This window comes from Triturus cristatus, chromosome 2_1 (genome assembly GCF_964204655.1).
Source record: "Triturus cristatus chromosome 2_1, aTriCri1.1, whole genome shotgun sequence".
NCBI lineage: Eukaryota > Metazoa > Chordata > Amphibia > Caudata > Salamandridae > Triturus > Triturus cristatus.
In genome coordinates, this window is record NC_140581.1 from 939,248,123 (window position 1) to 939,270,072 (window position 21,950).

The 21,950-nt window shown below is 51.7% G+C and overlaps 1 protein-coding gene across 1 annotated transcript in view; it reads left to right on the top strand.

The window, feature by feature from the left end:
* The window catches only part of KDM4C (lysine demethylase 4C), a 1,697,337-nt gene that overhangs the window by 123,314 nt on the left and 1,552,073 nt on the right, over positions 1-21,950 (top strand). The gene's annotated exons all lie outside the window — the stretch shown is intronic.

A 21,950-nucleotide genomic window follows, 5' to 3' on the forward strand; every position in this document is an offset into this window, starting at 1 on the left:
CGTGCGCGCACAGTGAGCACGCGGTGCGCTTCGCACACCGCGCGCCCACTTTACGCAGTTAGTGCCATGCACGCACGGTGGTCACGCGGTGCGCTGCGCGCACCGCGTGCCCACATTATGCGAGATGGGCCATGTACGCACGATGCGCTTCGCGCACCGTGCGCACATGGGGGACATATTATGCGCATCGTTGTGAAATGTTTTGTTTATTAATTTCAATTATTTCATAAGCCGTGCACAAATGGTGCCCTTCGGGCACCATTTGCACATGGGGTGGGGAGAGTGTGGATACTTTTTTTTTTTTTTAATTTTTTTACCGTACGCGTACGGTAAGCGTAATCGGCGATTTTTCGAAAAAAAAATAAAAAAAATTTTTGGCCTTGTGGGTTGTTTGGGGGCCCGTATATCATTGCTGGGTGATTATTATTTCAATATACTGCCCCTTTACCCATTTTTGGGCTTCATTTATGCTGCCCTACTCAGCGTGCGAGAGAGAAAATGGCGGCCGCCGCTTCCTGGTTTCGGCCGATTCGAATGTTTACTAAGATCTAAGAGCCAATCAGAATCGCGCTCGCGCACGTCACCGTACGCGTACGGTAAGCGCACCGTAAGCTGGCTCAGATATATATATTGATTTAAAGGCTATTTTCTCAGAATCTACTGAACAGATTTACACCGAACCTACAAAAGGCACTTCCTTGACATGAGGACTACCTCTCTGCCAAATTTCCAGTAATTCTGTTCAGCCGTTCGGGCTGTAGCTGTGTCTAAAGGTCCTATGGAAAAATGCATGGGAAAAACGCGTTTTGGGACCCCCATTTTATCTCAGCCCCCGCTTGAAGAAACCCCCGAGACTTTCAGGGTAGGAGCGGAGCGTAGCGCCCCACCTATTTTGAAAAATTTGCGAGGATTCGTCGACCGGCGCAAAAGTTATTCAAAATAGAATGTTGCGGATTTCCTATGGAAACAGGGTCCTAACTATAACTACCTACTGGCGACCGCCAGTAGGTAATATATATATATATATCTATCCGATAAACCAAGATTGCGACCAAGAATCCTCGAATTCATGGTTTAGTAAGTAATGTGCCAACGCCAAACACAGACTCTTTGTGGCTTTAAAATCTAAAGATGTAATCCAGATCAGATTTGAAAGATGAAACTACTAAAAAGTAAGAATGAATGCCCTGAGGGACTGGGAGGATGCCAGTTGGAGTGATCTCATTGTAGCCGCAAAATCCAGAGACAAATCCAAATTTTGGAAGTTATTAGCAATGGGGGAACAAAGTGAGTAAGGTGATCACTGATCATTTTTTGGATCTTGGCACATGGTGCAAACATTTTTCCACGCTGTATGCTGCACCAGATGTATTAGTCCCAGACCCACGAGTTCTCAATGAGGTGCCTTTGCCAGAAGTACACACTATACACCTTGAATTCAGTTTGGAGGACACGAAGATAGCTATAGATAGTTTAAAGTCCGCAAAGGCGCGTGGTCCAGATAAAATTCCCGGGGACCTTTTGAAACATGCACCAGATGTTTGGGCTTCATATATGAATCAATTGTGCAATGCAATAGCTAGGGGAGAGCCTATCCCAGAAACCTGGAAGGGGGCTGAGATTGTCCCTATTCAAAAAAAGTGCAGTAGGGATGACCCAGCAAACTACAGGCCTATCAGCCTGATAGATATCACCCAAAAGGTGTATGCCAAACAAATTCTGGCAAAGTTAAATGCTTGGATAGAAGAGAAAGATATCCTCTCACCTTGTCAGGCCGGCTTTAGACCGAGAATAAGCACAATTGATCAAGTATTTAGACTTTTAAGTATAGCCTGGAAGTACACAAAGATAAAACATGGACCCTTATATGTTGCCTTCATAGATTTGAAGGCAGCTTTTGACTCTATTCCCAGAGATCTTTTATGGAAATCATTACGGAGTCAGGGAGTCCCAGAGAAGATTTTAGATCAGATTATAAGGCTTCACGACGGTCCTTTGCAAAGGTTCGCTGGGGCCAAGGAGAGGAGCTGACGGAGGAAATTCCAATTAAGAGAGGGGTGCGCCAGGGCTGTGTCCTGGCGCCAACCCTGTTCCTATTATACGTAAATGACATGTTAGCGTACCTGCACTCATCCCTACATGACTCCCCCAAGCTTGGAGGCACTCACATCTGCGCCCTTACCTTTGCAGACGAGACAATACTGTTGTCACAAACACCGATGGGTCTCCAAAATTTACTTGATAGCCTAGATAATTATTGTAAGACAAAGGGTCTTGAGATAAACCCCAAGAAAACAAAGTGCATGGCTATCAATCCACACAAACATTTCCAGAAGAGATAAGTATTGAATGGGGTGCTTTTGGAATGTGTCCCCAGCTTTGTATATCTCGGTGTTACAATAGACTGAAAACTTACATGCAACTCTCAAATAAATAAGTCAAGTACAATCCTAATGCAGAACTCTATTCCTATAGTGAAGAAACAGCACTCCACTTCATCAAAGGCCATTACCCCCGCACTAGAAGTTTATAAAGCTAGAGTCCAATCAGCTACACTCTATGGATCTGAGCTATGGGGAGGAGAAAACCTTCAGCCTCTTATCACTGAGGAAAACAAAATCATTAGAATGCTTACACGCTTTCCCAAAAACACCCCGATGATCCCACTTATACACGATATTGGGATAAAAAGACTAGGACATTTAGCTGTATGGAGGCTGCTGGCCTGTTGGATCAGAATATGGACAATTGAGGAACTAGAGATTTATAGGCAGATTCTGAGGGAGTTATTGCATTTGGACGAATTTGTCACCTTTCCCTAGTTGGCCCACATCCGTAAATGTTCACCGATTTTGGGTTTGAGACGCTACTGGGTAACCCCGAGCTTGCTGACCCCGGATTCAAAGAGAGATCAGGTCCATATATTGGGAATTCATAATGCACAAAGTCACTTTAAATCCTGAGTTGGGGAGATTGACTATTCAATTTCTGTCTTTTAAATTGACCCTGAGTTTGGAGCCCTTTCTAGACGTGATTCAACCTCAATTGGCAAAGTCACTCTATATGAAATTTAGGTATGAAATACTACAATTCAATGCTTTTACAGCTAAATGGACAAATTCCCGGGTAACGGCTAATGATTCTAAATGCTCACTGTGTACACTAGGTGCCAATGAGGACATTGCGCATGTTCTATTCTCAAGCGTAGCATATGCTACCCTCAGACGCAAGTGGATTAAGCCACTTTGCAGAAGTTTGAACATCCGGAGCTATTTAGAGTCGTTTAGAATACTAAAATCTGACAGTTGACAACTTACTGTATTTGGTGTCAGCAAATTTTTGTTGGCTGCCAGTCACATAAGATATAGGAATGGGCTTAAATTTTAAAAGTTTTATAAATCCTGATTTTTAGAATTTTATGTGTTTTAACTTTTTATGGTCTTCGATTGAATCCCCTGACAATTTTAGCAGTAACGGAGCCTAAATCGGTGCTGCGTGCGTTAATTGAATAGTTATCCTTGTACGGTATTGGCAAGAATTTTAAACAAACTATGTGCAATCGGGGTGAAGACCAAAAGGAGATAGATTTAAACTCTATATATGTCTTGTATTTTAGCCCCTTGTAATTGATATATGTTTTTACGTTTGCATTAGGGGAATGAAATTTGCAATGTGGATAAAGATTTGTTTTGTATGTTTTGAATCGAATAAAGATTTTTTACTGACTGACTGACATACCATATTGGTGGTCGAGATGGGAGACTGTGTGAGGGTAAGCAATATATTGTCTGCATAACACATGTTTCTGTGGCCCAGCTGGCTTGCTAAATCATTGTGTGCTGTTGGATCTCCCAATTTCTATTAGTAGTTCTCATGCTAGGATGAGGAAAAGCATCACAGACTACAGAAAGCCCTTCCTGTTGACCCTTTTGGAAGCAAAGAGTTCATACATAAATCCATATGCACCATGCATAGTAAAAATAAAAATGAACCTACATTTTGTGATTTTTATTTAGTTCAACTTGCAAGCAGTCTTCAGTGCTTTCCATCCTCAATTCCTTTTGGATTTCTTCCCCAGTTTTGCAGCGTGAATCTTTCAGGATTCACTATGCTGTGCATTATTCCGTCATCTTGTGGTTGGGTCTCTTTTTTTTTTTTGGGTGGCCGTCGACGTCCCACCATTTGGTGTCCTTCCTGCGGAAGCTCCCACCTTTGGTTACCATCTTCAGATTCTTTTTTCCACCGTTGGGTCTGGATCGTTACCAAAGAGTTCCAGAGTTTTGGAAGAGGAATCAAGGAAAATCGAAGAAAATCGACAAAGAAGCAAGTTTTCAACTACACTGGACTACAGGTCAGGTACCCGGAGCGACGAGTGAGAAGTTTTGCGACCAAAACCTCGACGTTTGACGGATGCGCTCGCAGGGGGCACCCTGAGCGCGGAGATGGACAAACACCGTTCAAGTTTTGCACCAATTGCCACCACAAGTACGCCCAGAAGGATCAGCATCCAGTCTGCAACCTCTGCATGCCGCTCGACCACAGCAGCGAAGACTGCAACTCCTGCTCGGCGTTTACACCGAAGACCCTCAGAGTAAGGGAGAGGTAGAGAAGGGCGAACCACAACATGCAGGGCCACCTCCATCGCTCCGAGACCTGGGTCTCTCCAGTGGAGAGGAGGACAACATCGCCGAAGGACCAGAAGAGGTCGTCAAAGTCCATGAGAAGACGTCAAAGGAGGTAAGGGAGTCGTCGACACTCAGGCGACACTAGAAAGGGTGAAGCAAAAGCCCCGAGCGACACTCACAGAAGTGAAGCGAAGTCCTCGAAGGGAGCTCAGCCGTCGAAACACTCGATGAAAGCAACAGCTACCAGGGACCGTCAACCGAGCGGATCCTTCAAAAAGGACTCCCAATCGGTGAAATCCCTCGAGAAACAAAGTTCGTCGAAGGTTGCCCTTGAAAAGGACACCTCGACGCCGATAAAAGAAGGGCAGACTTCTTCGTCGACTGCCACGAAGAGAAGCGCTCCAGCCCTCGATGCCGAACACGCCGCCGAGATGGAGAGGAAATAGGAGGCTCGAGGCCGAAATGGCGAGCACCCTTTAACGGAAAAAAGGACTTTGATGAGAAGATGAGCCAGTACACCATCCCGCCAAAACCTGCGGTCGAAAGAGAAAACGCAGAACCGCCGAAAACCCCCGAACCAGTAGAGGAAATTGGGGTCGAAGACTACTTTTTCGAGGGAGAAGGCGACAAAGACCTTCAATCCTACCGGTACTCGACACCCTCGGAGGCGCAAGACATGGATTGGCAAGATCTCGACACAATCACCGGAAGAAGGGGTAGACATGTACCCTTCGAGGCCCTCGCCGCCAGACAACATAGGGTTCTCCAACATGTCCATGCAGAAGGCTGCACAGACTTATGGAGGAAGAGAAGCCGAAATCATGTTTCCTCCTGGAAACTCTACTGCCACAACAAACTAAGAGTCAATTCCTGACCATGCTCACTAGTGGGCTGGATCAAGAAAGAGAGGCCTTTAAGGAGCCTGTAACATGCAAAGCTGTGACCCCTAGGACTGAGACTCTAGGACATTCTTCACAGGACCCTGCATACATCCAAAGTTAAGTGCCAGCCCACTCCATTATTGCAGCAACAGCTAGGAAGAGGGCCAATGTACCCACTAATGCAGGACCACCTCCAGACAAGGAGAGTAGGAGGATGTATCTCACAGGGAGAAAAGTGGAGAGAAATGCGGCAATCCAATGGTGCATCGCTAACTCCAATGCCCTGATCAACAGGCACGCTTACCAACACTGGGCTGAAGTAGGACAGCTCCTAAAACATCTACCGGAACAGTACCAGCAAAGAGCAACTCACTTGGTAGAGGAGAGGAAAAGCATGGCGAATACATGCCTAAAATCGACATTGGATGCGGCAGAAACATCAAGCAGGCTAATGATGATAGGAGTGACTGAGAGAAGACACTCTTGGCTCAGAATTTCAGGATTCAAGCCAGAGGTGCAAAGCAACATCCTAAAAACACCTTATAATGGAGAGCAACTGTTTGACACGCCAGTCGACGACAAGTTTGCACAGCTTAAGAAGGACAACGAAACAGCAAGATCCATGGGGACGTTGCAGTTCAGGGGAATGAGAAGGGGCACACCCATGAGAAGACCGGGCGGTAGGGGAGGCAACGCATCCTCCACATCGCACCAAATGTTCCAGCAAGGCTACCAAGGGAACAACCAAGGCCAGCAACAGCAGGGACAGCAGCAGCAGAATTGGCAGTACCAGCCCTGGGGACAGTCCTTTCGAGGGTGCGGAAACGGACGAGGACAAACACGGAGAGGAGGACAGCAGCCCTCAACCAAGTGACTTCATCAAAGAAAATGCCCCCACCCTAGCAACACCTCAGGTGGGTGTAAGAACATGAAGGGAAACACAAGCCAAACGTTCAACGACAAACACCACCTCGAACACTCAACACCGGTGGGGGGAAAAATAAGACTTCATCCAGGAATGGAGAAAGGTCACATCGGACAAATGGATACTAAACATCATACAATATGGATACTGTATAGAGTTAGAAAGACCGCCTCTGAATAGAAAACCAAGAAACAGGGCACACTCTTCAAAAGGAACTCTCGCTCTTACAGTTAGAAGCACAAGAACTGCTCAGCAAGTAGGTAATAGAGGTGGTACCAAGGTAACAAAGGGGTTTATTCAACTTACTTCCAGGTGGACGAGACACTAAGACCTATCCTAGATCTATGGTTCTTGAACAAATTCATAAGAACACAAAGGTTCAAGAAGACTTCGTATTCCTGAACTCCATTATGCGCCACTGTAAGCCTGGGTGTCTGCTATGCAGATCGGATGTTATTTTCAGATGGGTCGAATTGGCACAAGAAGTGGGTTTACTTGGCAAAGAAGGCGTAGGTGATATTTTTGTAAATGAAGACTAGACTGAAGCTATTTGTGGTGGGGTGTCAGCTCTTCACAGAGATGATACGTGATGCAGCAGGAAGCAAGTTGCAAACTGTGATGTTTTGCACCGTTTTCAAGGAAGAGAAAACAAATCTTTTTGCTTCAAAATGATTTTAAGGAGCATTATTTAGAATAACGCTAGCATTGCAAACAGGCAGGCTGTACATGCTTCATATACAGGCCCGCTCTAGGATTTTTCCTTTGAGAGGGTCGTAATTGTTGCATGTATCATGCAAGGACAAGAACAAGTGGTTGTCTGACCAGTACAAACCACGGCAAGAATGATGTGCGTGTGTGTGTATGTGAAGTGGGCTGCTTATCTGTCATTAAAACAAGAAACTGCAGTTTGCCATAACCTGCAGCAGAATTTTTCAAAGCCATTCACCAAATCACGCTTGAAGCTCAGCAGTCGAAACACAACGGGAAAGTACTTAACAGCCTTTCATTTTCTCATTTCGCTTGTTATGAAGAAAATAGCTGATCTATTGCAGCCTACCCCGGTAGGTTTTTCGCTCGCCTCAGTACCACGATAACTTCCCGCCTCACCACTTTCAAATGTCACCAGCCGCCACTGATTGGGAGAAATAGTCAACAGAACCAGAACAGATCAAGATATTCTTAGTGGCAGAGATCGACACCATTCAGGCCAAAGTGTTCCCCAGCAGAAAGAGAACATTGGCGATACTGAAGGAAACACGTCATTACCGCAAGGAGCAAGTTCTGACAGTGAGGACGGCGAGCAAACTGATGGGAATGATGGCGTCATGCATCCACCTAGTCCCAAATATTCGACTACACATGAAACCATTCCAGGAATGGCTCCAGCAGCAATGGTCACAGGGAGTTGGGAAGATCTTGTGGTTGTCGCACACGCAGTGCATCAGGAAATAGCGTGGTGGAAAAAGCAAAACTTATCCCAGGGAAGCCATTCACACAACCAACTCCAACAGTGACCATCATAACGGACGCCTCCCAGCTGGGGTGGGGCGCACACATGAAAAAGCTCAAGGTGAGGGGCCTATGGTCGCTGCAAGATGCGGTCAGACACATCAACTACCTGGAACTAAAGGCTGTATTCCTAGCCTTAAAAGCCTTTCAGAAAGAGCTGTACGGGAACAGGGTGTTGGTCCAAACAGACAACACTACCACCATGTTCTACATCAACAAACAAGGAGGAACTCAATCAGTACCATTATCAGGGCTAACACAGGAAATTTGGAGATGGTCCATCCCACTGAAAATAGACCTACTAGCAATACATCTCCCAGGAAAGGAAAATGTGGAAGCAGACCGGCTCAGCAGATAGATGTCGGCTTCCCACAAATGGGAGCTCAACCAGCAGGAAATAGAGAAGCTTTTCCAGAAATGGGGTACTCCACAAATAGACCTATTTGCAACACACCAGAATGCAAAATGCCAACACTTTGCATCCAGACAACTGGACCACCGGTCCCAAGGGAATGCGCTATGGATAAGTTGGTCAAAGAGCTTTGCATACGCTTTTCCCCCCGATACCACTGATATACACAGGGTACTCAGCAAATGCAGAATCGGCACCATGACACTGACACTGATAGCACCTCCGTGGGCCAGACAGTCCTGGTTCTCGCAGATAGTGGAAATGGCACAAGAACCAGCACACAGGTACCCAGGAAGAAGGGACCTGTTAACAATGCAGAACGAAAGGGTGCTTTACCCAGAACCAGAGGGTCTCAGCCTAGCAGCATGGCTCCTGAAGACCTAGAAGTTGCGCACCTAAAACTACCAGCGAGTACTATGGCAGTACTCGTGGAGGTAAGGAGGCCTACCACAAGAAAGTGCTACATAGCAAAATGGAAGAGGTACTCCCAATGGTGAATCAAGGAGGAACTACAACGGAAGGTCACAAGGGAATCAACAGTACTAAAGTACTTAACGCACCTGCTACAAAGCAGATTAAGCTACACATCCCTGAGGGTGCACCTGGCCGCGGTGGTGGCCTACACAAGAGGAGAAATGGGGAAAAGTTTCTTCACCTCTCAAGTGGTGAAGAGATTTTTGGAAGGGGCCAAGAGAATCGCCCCCCCAAAGAGGATGCCAGCACCAGCATGGATCCTCAACGTAGTGCTAACTCAATTGATGAATGCACCCTTTGAACCTATTCACAATGCTACACTGCACATGCTCACGCTAAAGACGGCCTTCTTAGTGGAGATCACGTCACTACGAAGAATGAGTTGCAAGCGCTCACACTCCAAGAGCCATACTTACAAATACACAAGGACAGGATTGTAATGAGGACGGACCCACACTTCATGCCAAAGGTGGTGTCTCGTTTCCATATTAACCAAACAATCCAAATACCAAGTTTTTTCCAAAAACCGACCACAAAAACAGAAAGGGCTCTACACACACTAGACGCCAGAAGGGCTGTAATGCACTTTATAGAGAGAACAAAGGAATGCAGGAAAACAAAACAGTTATTTGTCTCCTTCGCAAGCAGTTTTCTGGAACGAACATTCACCAAGAATACCATCATTGCACGATGTATTGCGCAGACATTTCAACTCTGCCACAAGCAGGCAGGGCAACAGTTACAAGGAGCAGCTCAGGCTCACTCAACAAGGAAGAAAGGAGCAACAATTGCTTTTCTAGCAAACACAACTATCGAAGACATTTGCCAAGCGGCAACATGGTCTTCAGTGCATACGTTCACTAAGCACTACTGTGTGGATGTTCAAATGAACAAAGAAGCGCAAGTGGGACAGAAGGTCTTACAACACATATTCAGTAACCAGTGCTCATCTTCCATCCAGCCACCACAATAAGGACTAAGCGCTACAAAGTCTATGCACAGCATAGTAAATCCAGAAAGATTCACGCTGCAAAACGTATAGTTTCTTACCTGTCGGTGTAGTTTTGCAGCTTGAAGACTTTCTGGATTCACTAGTGAACCCACCCTCCTCCACCAGAAAGATGAGACAGGAGGTTAAGGGTTAATGATAAACTAGACTTTACAAAATAACAGAGAAAACAGGATTAACACAAGAAGAGAAAAAAGAATCCAAAGATGGTGACAAAAAGGTGGGAGCTTCCGCAGGAAGCGCACCAACTTCACGAAGGACACCAAATGGTGGGATGTTGCCGCCCACCTGGGCCACGGAAAAAAAATAAGAGAAAATACTACGATTCCGGACCCTACCACAAGATGGCGGAATAATGCACAGCATAGTGAATCCAGAAAGTCTTCGAGCTTCAAAACTACACCGACAGGTAAACTATACGTTATACTGTCCCCCAAGCTGATTGGGGTTTTGGGAGATCTTTTTATATTTCACATACAAACATTTATTTACTGATGTCATAATTGGTGTGCATAGCTGGCCTGACCGTTTTTCCATGTCCCCTAGTAAATACAGCCCAGTAGATACTCATTGAACCACAGGCAACCACAGGTTTTCACCAACTTACCCGCAAGGTGGGAGAAACAGGCAGCCTTTGACCATCTGTTACAACGTAACTGTAGATAATGCATATTGGGTAACCTCCTCCTAGAGGCAGTCAGGACTATACTTTATTCACATGTGGTTTGTGGGAATTTTGTCTGTGGGACTTCATTTATTTTTGGTAATTTCATCTGTGGCACTGTATTTTTACTTTGTTTTTAATTTTCATTTGGTTTATTTTGGCTCTAAGGTTTCTTCTGCGTTATTCTGGTAGTTGATTGGTAGTCACTGCCTGATCCCACCTTCTCCCTCTCCCTCTGGTTTTTCCTGCTCTCTGCCCTTCTGCCTCCCTGCCAGACCCTCCCACCTCCCAGGACTACTTCTGGAGGCCCCTGCGCATCAGCTGGCATGCCAAAGGCAAACCAGTCTGCGCCTAGACTGAGCCCAGCACCTGGGTCCCTGGCTCTTACACCAAGAAGATACAATGCTGCTGACCTCTGAGTCCTGGACACACCAACAACAGTCTCTGCTGCCGCACATCCCCACTAACCACCAAGAGACAATTCTTCTGCCAACACAGCCGCCTTACCTTCAGCACTGAATACAGTTCCTTGAAATTGATAGTGCCCACACGGGCTATTACGGCATCGTGGACAACACAAATCCAGCAGATTAGTGATAAAGCGTCAGAAAGACCCACAAAACAGTACCTTTGGAAATGAAGGGGCCTCAGGGACTTTGCGATGAGATCCGAAGTTAAAGCATTGCCAGGTGCTAGTTCCGAAAGTCGGACAGAAGTAGTTGAGGTCTTGGCGTTAGACGTGCTGGGGATCGGCTTCAGGTTTGTTTTTCTGGAGGTTACAGTACAACCAATCAGTTTCAAGGGCCAAGGACTGGTGTTGGCACCACTCAGCAATGCAGGACTCACAGCAGAAGAGTACCAATGATGGTAACAAGATGTGTATGAAGATTTTGATATCCCTGAGACTTCCAACAGGAGGCAAGCTCAACTCAAGCCCTTGGAGAAACTTGGAGAGCAGGAAGTAGAAAGCAAAGCCCAGTCTATTCACTACTCAAGACCGATGCAGCAAGCAGCAGGCCATCACAGCAAAGGCGTTGTCTCTCCTGACAGCAACACAACTCTTCATCTTCCTGGCAGAATGTCCTCAGTCCAGAAGTGTTCTGATTTGAGAGCGTCAGAGGTCCAATACTTATACCCCTTTCTGCCTTTAAAGTAGGCAAACTTCAGCAGAAAGGTTTTATAGCACACAAGACCTTTTCTTTCCCTGACCTCACTCCATTTACACTACAGGGGGGCAGAGACAGCTCTGTGTGAGGACAGGAGCAGCCCTATTCAGGTGCAAGTGACAACTCCTCCCACTATAGCTCAGGAAGACCCATCAACCTGGTGATGGCCAATCAGGATATGCAAGGCACTCATCACCTCCCTTTGTGTGACTGTCTAGACTGAATGCACAAGAGCCCAACTGTTATCCAGACCTAGATGTGGGTTCTACAGACAGGCAGAGAAGGGAAAAGCAAAAAAAAAAAAAGCCCACTTTGTAAAAGTGACCTTTTCAAACATGCAATTTAAAAAACAACTTCACCAAAAGATGTGTTTTTAAATTGTGAGCTTATAGACCCCAATCCTCTATCTATTCCCAAAGGTAAATAACACTTTGAAAATATTTGAATGCACTCCCCTTGTTACCCTGTGGGAGAGATAGGCCTTGCAGTAGTGAAAAACAAAACTTTAGCAGTATTTCACTATTAGGACATGTAAAAGACAACAGTACATGCCCTACCTTTTCAATACACTGCACCCTTCCCATGGGGCATGCAGTTGTAGACCTTGGACCTACCTTAGGGGTGCCTTACATGTAATAAAAGGGAAGGCTTGGGCTTGGCAAGTGGGCGGACTTGCCTGGTCAAAATGGCAGTTTAAAACTGCACACACAGACACGACAGTGGCAGGCCTGGGACACGTTTGCAGGGCTACTCATGTAGGTGGCACAATCAGTGCTACAGGCCCACTAGTAGCATTTGAGTTACAGCCCCTAGGCACACCTGGTGTACTTTACTAGGGACTAACTAGTAACTCAAATATGCCGTTCATGGATAACCAAATCACCAATACAATTTACACAGGGAACACTTGCATTTTAGCACTGGTCAGCAGTGGTAAAGTTCAGAGTCATAAAATCAGCAAAAACAAAGTCCGAAAAATACAGGAGGAAGGCAGAACGTTAGGGAATAACCCTGCAATAAGGGCCAGGCCCAACACAACCCCCTCCAGCCTAAAGCCATGGTAGACCAATTAATACCTTGATGGACTTCCCTGCTTAGGGCGATAGAACAAGGACCCTGGCCCACAACTGCATGGGCCTGTTCCAGTTCTACGCCTCTCCGAACCCAGCGGTATTTCTCTGTCTTTGCTCTGAAGTGGGGGCAGTAGCCCCAGGTGCCTTGCACCCTTTTTCCACATCACCTCCCTCAACCAAAGGGGTGGTAGCTTGAGACTGGTCATTCAGCCCAGGGTCTGTATCCTGAGGCTGACCAGAAGACAGGGGTGGGTCTCCCTCACCCTGTTGCTCCTTCTGGGGCCCTGTACCCTCCGCTTTGGGGAGGCACCCCCAGACAACTGAACTGTTAAGGCGCTGGTGGCGACCACTCCTCCCAGTTCCCCTGACACAGGGGGCAAGTCATTTCCCAGAACGCAGACTATGGGCATCTGGGAAAAACTATTACCCTCCTCTGGGTCACCTCCCCACCCAGTTCTAGGGACACCAGGACCATAGGGCGCAAGAAGTCCTGCCCATGAACTGGCGTTGTCCTACACACCTGACCGGTGTACTGTTCTGGAGAAACTAGCCTTTCCACCATCATGGTGTGGCTAGCCTGGTGTTTCTCAGAGCAGTGACTCAGACCTAATTTACTCCCACCTGGTGGAAGGGACGACTCCCAAGCTCAGGGATCTCTAACTTACCATGCGAGTCCACCTCCCAACTAAGGAAGATCATGGCATGGTCTGCAATCTGCCACTGGGGTCTATCTTCCCCGAACACCATATTGGCTACCCCTGTAGGGGTACCACCAGTAGCTGGTTTCTTTGGACAGACTGGGTTCCCCTGATTGTGTCTTTACTGGGCACACTCAAAACAGCGGGGTTGGGAATGGGAGTCCCTGGGCCATTGCCCACCAGAACCTCCCCCCTGTTTCTCTGAAGGGGGTTGGAATCACTTTTATTCCCCTTTAACCTGGGACCTGTCTGCGTCTCTCTTGACCTTCCCCTGACTCTGTGTGGGAGGGGTTGTGGGGGGGGAAACTGAACCACCCTTCTTGGCTGGTTCTCCTACATACAGCCTCTTGTGGGCCCTGGTGCTGAGCCAGCGATCCTTCTCCTTAGAAAGCTTCCTGGGGTCAGTAAGCTTGCTGGCAATCAAGTGCTGGCGCAGCTCTGGTAAATGACTAGACAAGTTGTACAGCCCTTGATAGTCTGTTACCTCGCTGCCCTTCACCCAACCATCCAGTGCTCTGCAGTAGAAATCAGCATACTCAACCCAGGTTTGTGAACCAAGTCTCCCTAAACTTCACTCTCTAAATCTCTGGGGTGAGACCATACCTCTTGACCAGGGTTTCCTTCATGGCGGGGTACCTGATCTGATCCTCTATTGCTAAGGTCTACAAGGTGTCCCTACCCTCCATGGTGAAGCAAATCCACAGACCTACTCCCCAATCTCTCACAGGAAGCTTATGTGCCCCTAAAGGTACCTCAAAGCCCCTAAACCACTAGTCAATGTCATCCCCCACAACATAATCCTTCACTTCATCCTTTGGTATATGTATCTTACCCTCCAAGTGCGCTGAAGATACTCTGCCCCGGTCTGTGCTGGACTTGTCCTTCAAATCCAGCTTCTTCTAGCTCAACTCCTGAGCTAAAAGCCTCTTTCTTTTCTCCATGGCACATTTACCTTTCTTCTGCTTTCTTGAGTTTTGCTATCTCCAACTGGAGTTTCTCCTTATGCTTCATCGTGAGCTTTTTCAGCTCTCTCATTCCTCCTGGCTTCACACCTGTTCTCCAGCTCCTCTGGGGGCAGACCTTTGGAAGAAACACTGCTGCCTGCCCCCCTGCAGAGTCTGATCCATCACTTGATCACCCGCCATGTTTTCCCCCACACCATATATCAGTTTCTTCTCATCCTCCAGATGCCCACTGGCATTCCTGGCAGCTACCCAGGCCCTTAACGCCTTTTGTAACTTCTTTTTAGTGAGGCCCTTAAACTGGTCTTTGCAGTCCTTGCACATTTACTTAAGATGAGACACTTTGTAGTTTTCCAAACTGTCCTGAAAAACCAAATCTCTAGGTGCAATTGATGATTCTCTAGACTGAGACATGATGGTAGTAGAAAGTTCACCAATATCCAGAACTCACGAAGGTGAACAGACAAAAAAATACAGTATGCGTTCACGTAAGGGTCTGCGATATAAAGTACGGTACACCAATCACTGTTTGTAAAGTACAAACACAAGTACTGTCCACATCACTGACACCAAGTGTTAGAAATGGGGTCTCTAGTTGGCAGTCCGTATGCACCGGGTCCAAGTAGGGACCCTCACTCTAGTCAGGGTAAGGGGACAACCGATAATATGACTCCTGCTAGGTAGCTTGGCACGAGCAGTCAGGCTTATCTCAATGTCAATGTGTAAAGTGTACGCACACACTCATGCGCACGCACACACTCACATGCACACACACTCTCACATGCACACACACTCGCACGCACACACACTCTCACACACGCACACACGCACACACACACGCACACACACACGCACACACACTCTCACACGCACTCTCTCACACACGCACACTCTCACACGCACACTCTCACACGCACACTCTCTCACACACACACACACTCTCTCACACGCACTCTCTCACACGCACTCTCTCACACGCACTCGCACACTCTCACACGCACACTCTCTCACACGCACTCTCTCACACGCACTCTCTCACACGCACTCTCTCACACGCACTCTCTCACACGCACTCTCTCACGCGCACTCTCTCACGCGCACTCTCTCACGCGCACTCTCTCACGCGCACTCTCTCACGCGCGCACTCTCTCACGCGCACTCTCTCACGCGCACTCTCTCACGCGCACTCTCTCACGCGCACACTCTCACGCGCACACTCTCACGCGCACACTCTCACGCGCACACTCTCACGCGCACACTCTCACGCGCACACTCTCACGCGCACACTCTCACGCGCACACTCTCGCGCGCACACTCTCTCTCGCGCGCACACTCTCTCGCGCGCACACTCTCTCGCGCGCGCACACTCTCTCGCGCGCGCACTCTCTCGCGCGCGCACTCTCTCGCGCGCACACTCTCTCGCGCGCACACTCTCTCGCGCGCACACTCTCTCGCGCGCACACTCTCTCGCGCGCACACTCTCTCGCGCGCGCACTCTCGCGCGCGCGCACTCGCGCGCGCACTCTCGCGCGCGCACTCTCGCGCGCGCACTCTCGCGCGCGCACTCTCGCGCGCGCACTCTCTCTCGCGCGCGCACTCTCGCGCGCGCACTCTCACGCGCTCACTCTCTCGCGCGCTCACTCTCTCGCGCGCGCACTCTCGCGCGCACTCTCTCGCGCGCGCACTCTCTCGCGCGCGCACTCTCTCGCGCGCACTCTCTCTCGCGCGCACTCTCTCTCGCGCGCACTCTCTCGCGCGCACTCTCTCTCGCGCGCACTCTCTCTCGCGCGCACTCTCTCTCGCGCACACTCTCTCGCGCACACTCTCTCGCGCACTCGCGCTCGCGCACTCTCGCTCGCGCACTCTCGCTCGCGCGCACTCTCGCTCGCGCACTCTCTCGCGCGCACTCTCTCTCTCTCGCGCACTCTCTCTCTCTCGCGCACTCACTCTCTCTCGCGCACTCTCTCTCTCTCGCGCACTCTCTCTCGCGCACTCTCTCTCGCGCACTCTCTCTCTCTCGCGCACTCTCTCTCTCTCGCGCACTCTCTCTCTCTCGCGCGCTCTCTCTCTCGCGCGCGCTCTCTCTCTCGCGCGCGCTCTCTCTCTCTCGCGCGCCTCTCTCTCTCGCGCGCCTCTCTCTCTCGCGCGCCTCTCTCTCTCGCGCGCGCTCTCTCACGCGCGCGCTCTCTCACGCGCGCGCTCTCTCACGCGCGCGCTCTCTCACGCTCTCTCACGCGCGCGCTCTTTTACGCTCTCTCACGCACACTCTCTCACGCACACTCTCTCTCACGCGCACTCTCTCACGCGCGCACTCTCTCACGCGCGCACTCTCTCTCGCGCGCACTCTCTCTCGCGCGCACTCTCTCGCTCGCGCACTCTCTCTCGCGCACTCTCGCTCGCGCACTCTCGCTCGCGCACTCTCGCTCGCGCGCACTCTCGCTCGCGCACTCTCTCGCGCGCACTCTCTCTCTCTCGCGCGCGCACTCTCTCGCGCGCGCACTCTCTCGCGCGCGCACTCTCTCGCGCGCACACTCTCTCGCGCGCACACTCTCTCGCGCGCACACTCTCTCGCGCGCACACTCTCTCGCGCGCACACTCTCTCGCGCGCGCACTCTCGCGCGCGCGCACTCGCGCGCGCACTCTCGCGCGCGCACTCTCGCGCGCGCACTCTCGCGCGCGCACTCTCGCGCGCGCACTCTCTCTCGCGCGCGCACTCTCGCGCGCGCACTCTCACGCGCACACTCTCTCACGCGCACACTCTCTCACGCGCACACTCTCTCGCGCGCTCACTCTCTCGCGCGCTCACTCTCTCGCGCGCGCACTCTCTCGCGCGCGCACTCTCTCGCGCGCGCACTCTCTCGCGCGCACTCTCTCTCGCGCGCACTCTCTCTCGCGCGCACTCTCTCGCGCGCACTCTCTCTCGCGCGCACTCTCTCTCGCGCGCACTCTCTCTCGCGCACACTCTCTCGCGCACACTCTCTCGCGCACTCGCGCTCGCGCACTCTCGCTCGCGCACTCTCGCTCGCGCGCACTCTCGCTCGCGCACTCTCTCGCGCGCACTCTCTCTCTCTCGCGCACTCTCTCTCTCTCGCGCACTCACTCTCTCTCGCGCACTCTCTCTCTCTCGCGCACTCTCTCTCGCGCACTCTCTCTCGCGCACTCTCTCTCTCTCGCGCACTCTCTCTCTCTCGCGCACTCTCTCTCTCTCGCGCGCTCTCTCTCTCGCGCGCGCTCTCTCTCTCGCGCGCGCTCTCTCTCTCGCGCGCGCCTCTCTCTCTCGCGCGCCTCTCTCTCTCGCGCGCCTCTCTCTCTCGCGCGCGCTCTCTCACGCGCGCGCTCTCTCACGCGCGCGCTCTCTCACGCGCGCGCTCTCTCACGCTCTCTCACGCGCGCGCTCTTTTACGCTCTCTCACGCACACTCTCTCACGCACACTCTCTCTCACGCGCACTCTCTCACGCGCGCACTCTCTCACGCGCGCACTCTCTCTCGCGCGCACTCTCTCTCGCGCGCACTCTCTCGCTCGCGCACTCTCTCTCGCGCACTCTCGCTCGCGCACTCTCGCTCGCGCACTCTCGCTCGCGCACTCTCGCTCGCGCACTCTCGCTCGCGCACTCTCGCTCGCGCACTCTCTCTCTCTCTCTCTCGCGCACTCTCTCTCGCGCGCGCTCTCTCGCTCGCGCACTCTCTCTCGCGCGCGCGCGCTCTCTCGCTCGCGCACTCTCGCTCGCGCACTCTCGCTCGCGCACTCTCGCTCGCGCACTCTCGCTCGCGCACTCTCGCTCGCGCACTCTCGCTCGCGCACTCTCGCTCGCGCACTCTCTCTCTCTCTCGCGCACTCTCTCTCTCTCTCTCTCGCGCACTCTCTCTCTCTCTCTCTCGCGCACTCTCTCTCTCTCGCGCACTCTCTCTCTCTCGCGCACTCTCTCTCTCTCGCGCACTCTCTCTCTCTCGCGCACTCTCTCTCTCTCGCGCACTCTCTCTCTCTCGCGCACTCTCTCTCTCTCTCGCGCACTCTCTCTCTCTCTCGCGCACTCTCTCTCTCTCTCGCGCACTCTCTCTCTCTCTCTCTCTCTCGCGCACTCTCTCTCGCACACTCTCGCGCACTCTCTCTCTCTCTCGCACACTCTCTCTCTCTCGCGCACTCTCTCTCTCTCGCGCACTCTCTCTCTCTCGCGCACTCTCTCTCTCTCGCGCACTCTCTCTCTCTCGCGCACTCTCTCTCTCTCGCGCACTCTCTCTCTCTCGCGCACTCTCTCTCTCTCTCGCGCACTCTCTCTCTCTCTCTCTCTCTCGCGCGCACTCTCTCTCGCGCACTCTCTCTCGCACTCTCTCTCTCTCTCGCACACTCTCTCTCTCTCGCACACTCTCTCTCGCACACTCTCGCGCACTCTCTCGCACACTCTCTCTCTCGCACACTCTCTCTCTCTCGCACACTCTCTCTCTCGCGCGCACACTCTCTCGCGCGCGCACTCTCTCGCGCGCGCACTCTCTCGCGCGCGCGCTCTCTCGCGCGCGCGCTCTCTCGCGCGCGCGCTCTCTCGCGCGCGCGCTCTCTCTCGCGCGCGCTCTCTCGCGCGCGCGCTCTCTCGCGCGCGCGCTCTCTCGCGCTCGCGCTCTCGCGCTCGCGCACTCTCGCTCGCGCACTCTCGCTCGCACACTCTCTCTCTCTCTCGCACACTCTCTCTCTCTCTCGCACACTCTCTCTCTCTCTCGCACACTCTCTCTCTCTCTCGCACACTCTCTCTCTCTCTCTCGCACACTCTCTCTCTCTCTCTCGCACACTCTCTCTCTCTCTCGCACACTCTCTCTCTCTCTCGCACACTCTCTCTCTCTCTCGCACACTCTCTCTCTCTCTCGCACACTCTCTCTCTCACGCGCACACTCTCTCTCTCACGCGCACACTCTCTCTCTCACGCGCACACTCTCTCGCGCGCACACTCTCTCGCGCGCACACTCTCTCACGCGCACTCTCTCGCGCGCACTCTCTCTCGCGCGCGCTCTCTCGCGCGCTCTCTCGCACACTCTCTCTCTCTCGCACACTCTCTCTCTCTCTCTCGCACACTCTCTCTCTCTCTCTCGCACTCTCTCTCTCTCGCACACTCTCTCTCTCTCGCGCACACTCTCTCTCTCTCGTGCACTCTCTCTCTCGCGCACTCACTCTCTCTCTCGCACACTCACTCTCTCACGCGCACTCTCTCTCTCGCACACTCTCTCTCTCGCACACTCTCTCTCTCGCACACTCTCTCTCTCGCACACACTCTCTCGCGCGCGCACTCTCTCGCGCGCGCACTCTCTCGCGCGCGCGCTCTCTCGCGCGCGCGCACTCTCTCGCGCGCGCGCTCTCTCGCGCGCGCGCTCTCTCGCGCGCGCGCTCTCTCGCGCGCGCGCTCTCTCGCGCTCGCGCTCTCGCGCTCGCGCACTCTCGCTCGCGCACTCTCGCTCGCGCACTCTCGCTCGCGCACTCTCGCTCGCGCACTCTCGCTCGCGCACACTCTCTCGCACACTCTCTCTCTCTCTCGCACACTCTCTCTCTCTCTCGCACACTCTCTCTCTCTCTCGCACACTCTCTCTCTCTCTCGCACACTCTCTCTCTCTCTCGCACACTCTCTCTCTCTCTCGCACACTCTCTCTCTCTCTCGCACACTCTCTCTCTCTCTCTCGCACACTCTCTCTCTCTCTCTCTCGCACACTCTCTCTCTCTCTCGCACACTCTCTCTCTCTCTCGCACACTCTCTCTCTCTCTCGCACACTCTCTCTCTCTCTCGCACACTCTCTCTCTCACGCGCACACTCTCTCTCTCACGCGCACACTCTCTCTCTCACGCGCACACTCTCTCGCGCGCACACTCTCTCGCGCGCACACTCTCTCGCGCGCACTCTCTCGCGCGCACTCTCTCGCGCGCACTCTCTCGCGCGCGCACTCTCTTGCGCGCTCTCTCGCGCGCTCTCTCGCACACTCTCTCTCTCTCGCACACTCTCTCTCTCTCTCTCGCACACTCTCTCTCTCTCTCGCACACTCTCTCTCTCTCTCGCACACTCTCTCTCTCTCGCGCACACTCTCTCTCTCTCGTGCACTCTCTCTCTCGCGCACTCACTCTCTCTCTCGCACACTCACTCTCTCACGCGCACTCTCTCTCTCGCACACTCTCTCTCTCGCACACTCACTCTCTCTCACACACTCTCTCTCACGCGCACACACTCTCTCACGCGCGCACTCTCTCGCACACTCTCTCTCACGCGCACACTCTCTCGCACACTCTCTCTCACACACTCTCTCACGCGCACACACTCTCTCTCACGCGCGCGCACACACTCTTGCACATACATACTCAAACACACACACTTTGAAAAATAGCCAATATTTATCTGAGTAACACAAGACCAAAACTAAGAATAAACTTAAAAATACAGTTCCTTGAAGTCAATAGCGTCGACCAGGGCTATTGTGGCATTGTGAACAACACAAATCCAACAGTTCAGTGATGGGGTCTTGGACAGACCCGCAAAACAGTACCTTTGAAAGTGAAGGGATCTATGGAACCTTGAGATGAAGTGTCACTGGATGGTGTCGGTTCTGAAAGTCGGGTCGAAGTCGCTGAGGCCTTGGCGTTTCACGTGCTGAGGATCAAGGTCCGTGATGACGAAGTCAGGAGCGCTGGCGTCGGTGTAGCTGGGGCTGCTGTGTCGCTGCAGTCGATGCGTCGCACTTTTCACGAGCAGTGACAACAGCTTTGTTGCAGGCAGCAGCACGGCGCCTTTGCTGAAATGCTGTCGTCGGCAGGCCTGGGGCTACGATGTGGGACAGAGCGATGCATCGTGCTCTTTACGAGCAGTGCCGTCGGCCGCGGTGCAGGCAGTGGCATCATAAATGAGGTCTGAGTCCGCCGTCGTCTGTACACCAGGGGCTGCGATGTCGTCAAGGCGATGCGTTTTGCTCTTTACGAGTGGTGCTTACGGCTTCATGCAGGCAGCGAGGTTGATGACAGCGTGAAGCGATGTCATCGGTGACCCTGGGGCTGCGCTGTCATCGCGGTCGGTGCATCGTGCTCCTCACGAGCGGTGACCACACCTTCGGTGCAGGCAGCGGCGTTGGGGACAGAATCGGGTTTGCTTTTCTAAAGGTTACAGCACAACCACTCAGTCCCAACGGCCCAATACGCAGGACTCCCAGCAGAAGAGTCCCATTGCGGGTAACAAGATATTGATGAAGACTTTGATATCCATGAGACTTCCAACAGGAGGCAAGCTCAGCTTAAGCCCTTGGAGAAACTTGGAAAGCAGGATATAGAAAGCATAGCCCAGTCCTTTCACTGCCCAAGACAGAAGCAGCAAGTAGCATGTCAACACAGCAAAGCAAACAGCAAAGTGGTAGTGCGCCCACTAGTAGCATTTGATTTACTGGCTATAGGCACACCTGGTGCACTTTACTAGGGACTTACTAGTAAATCAAATATGCCAATCATGGATAGCCCAATCACCAATACAATTTACACAGAGAGCGCTTTCATTTTAGTCCTAGTCAGCAGTGGTAAAGTGCCCAGAATCCTAAAAC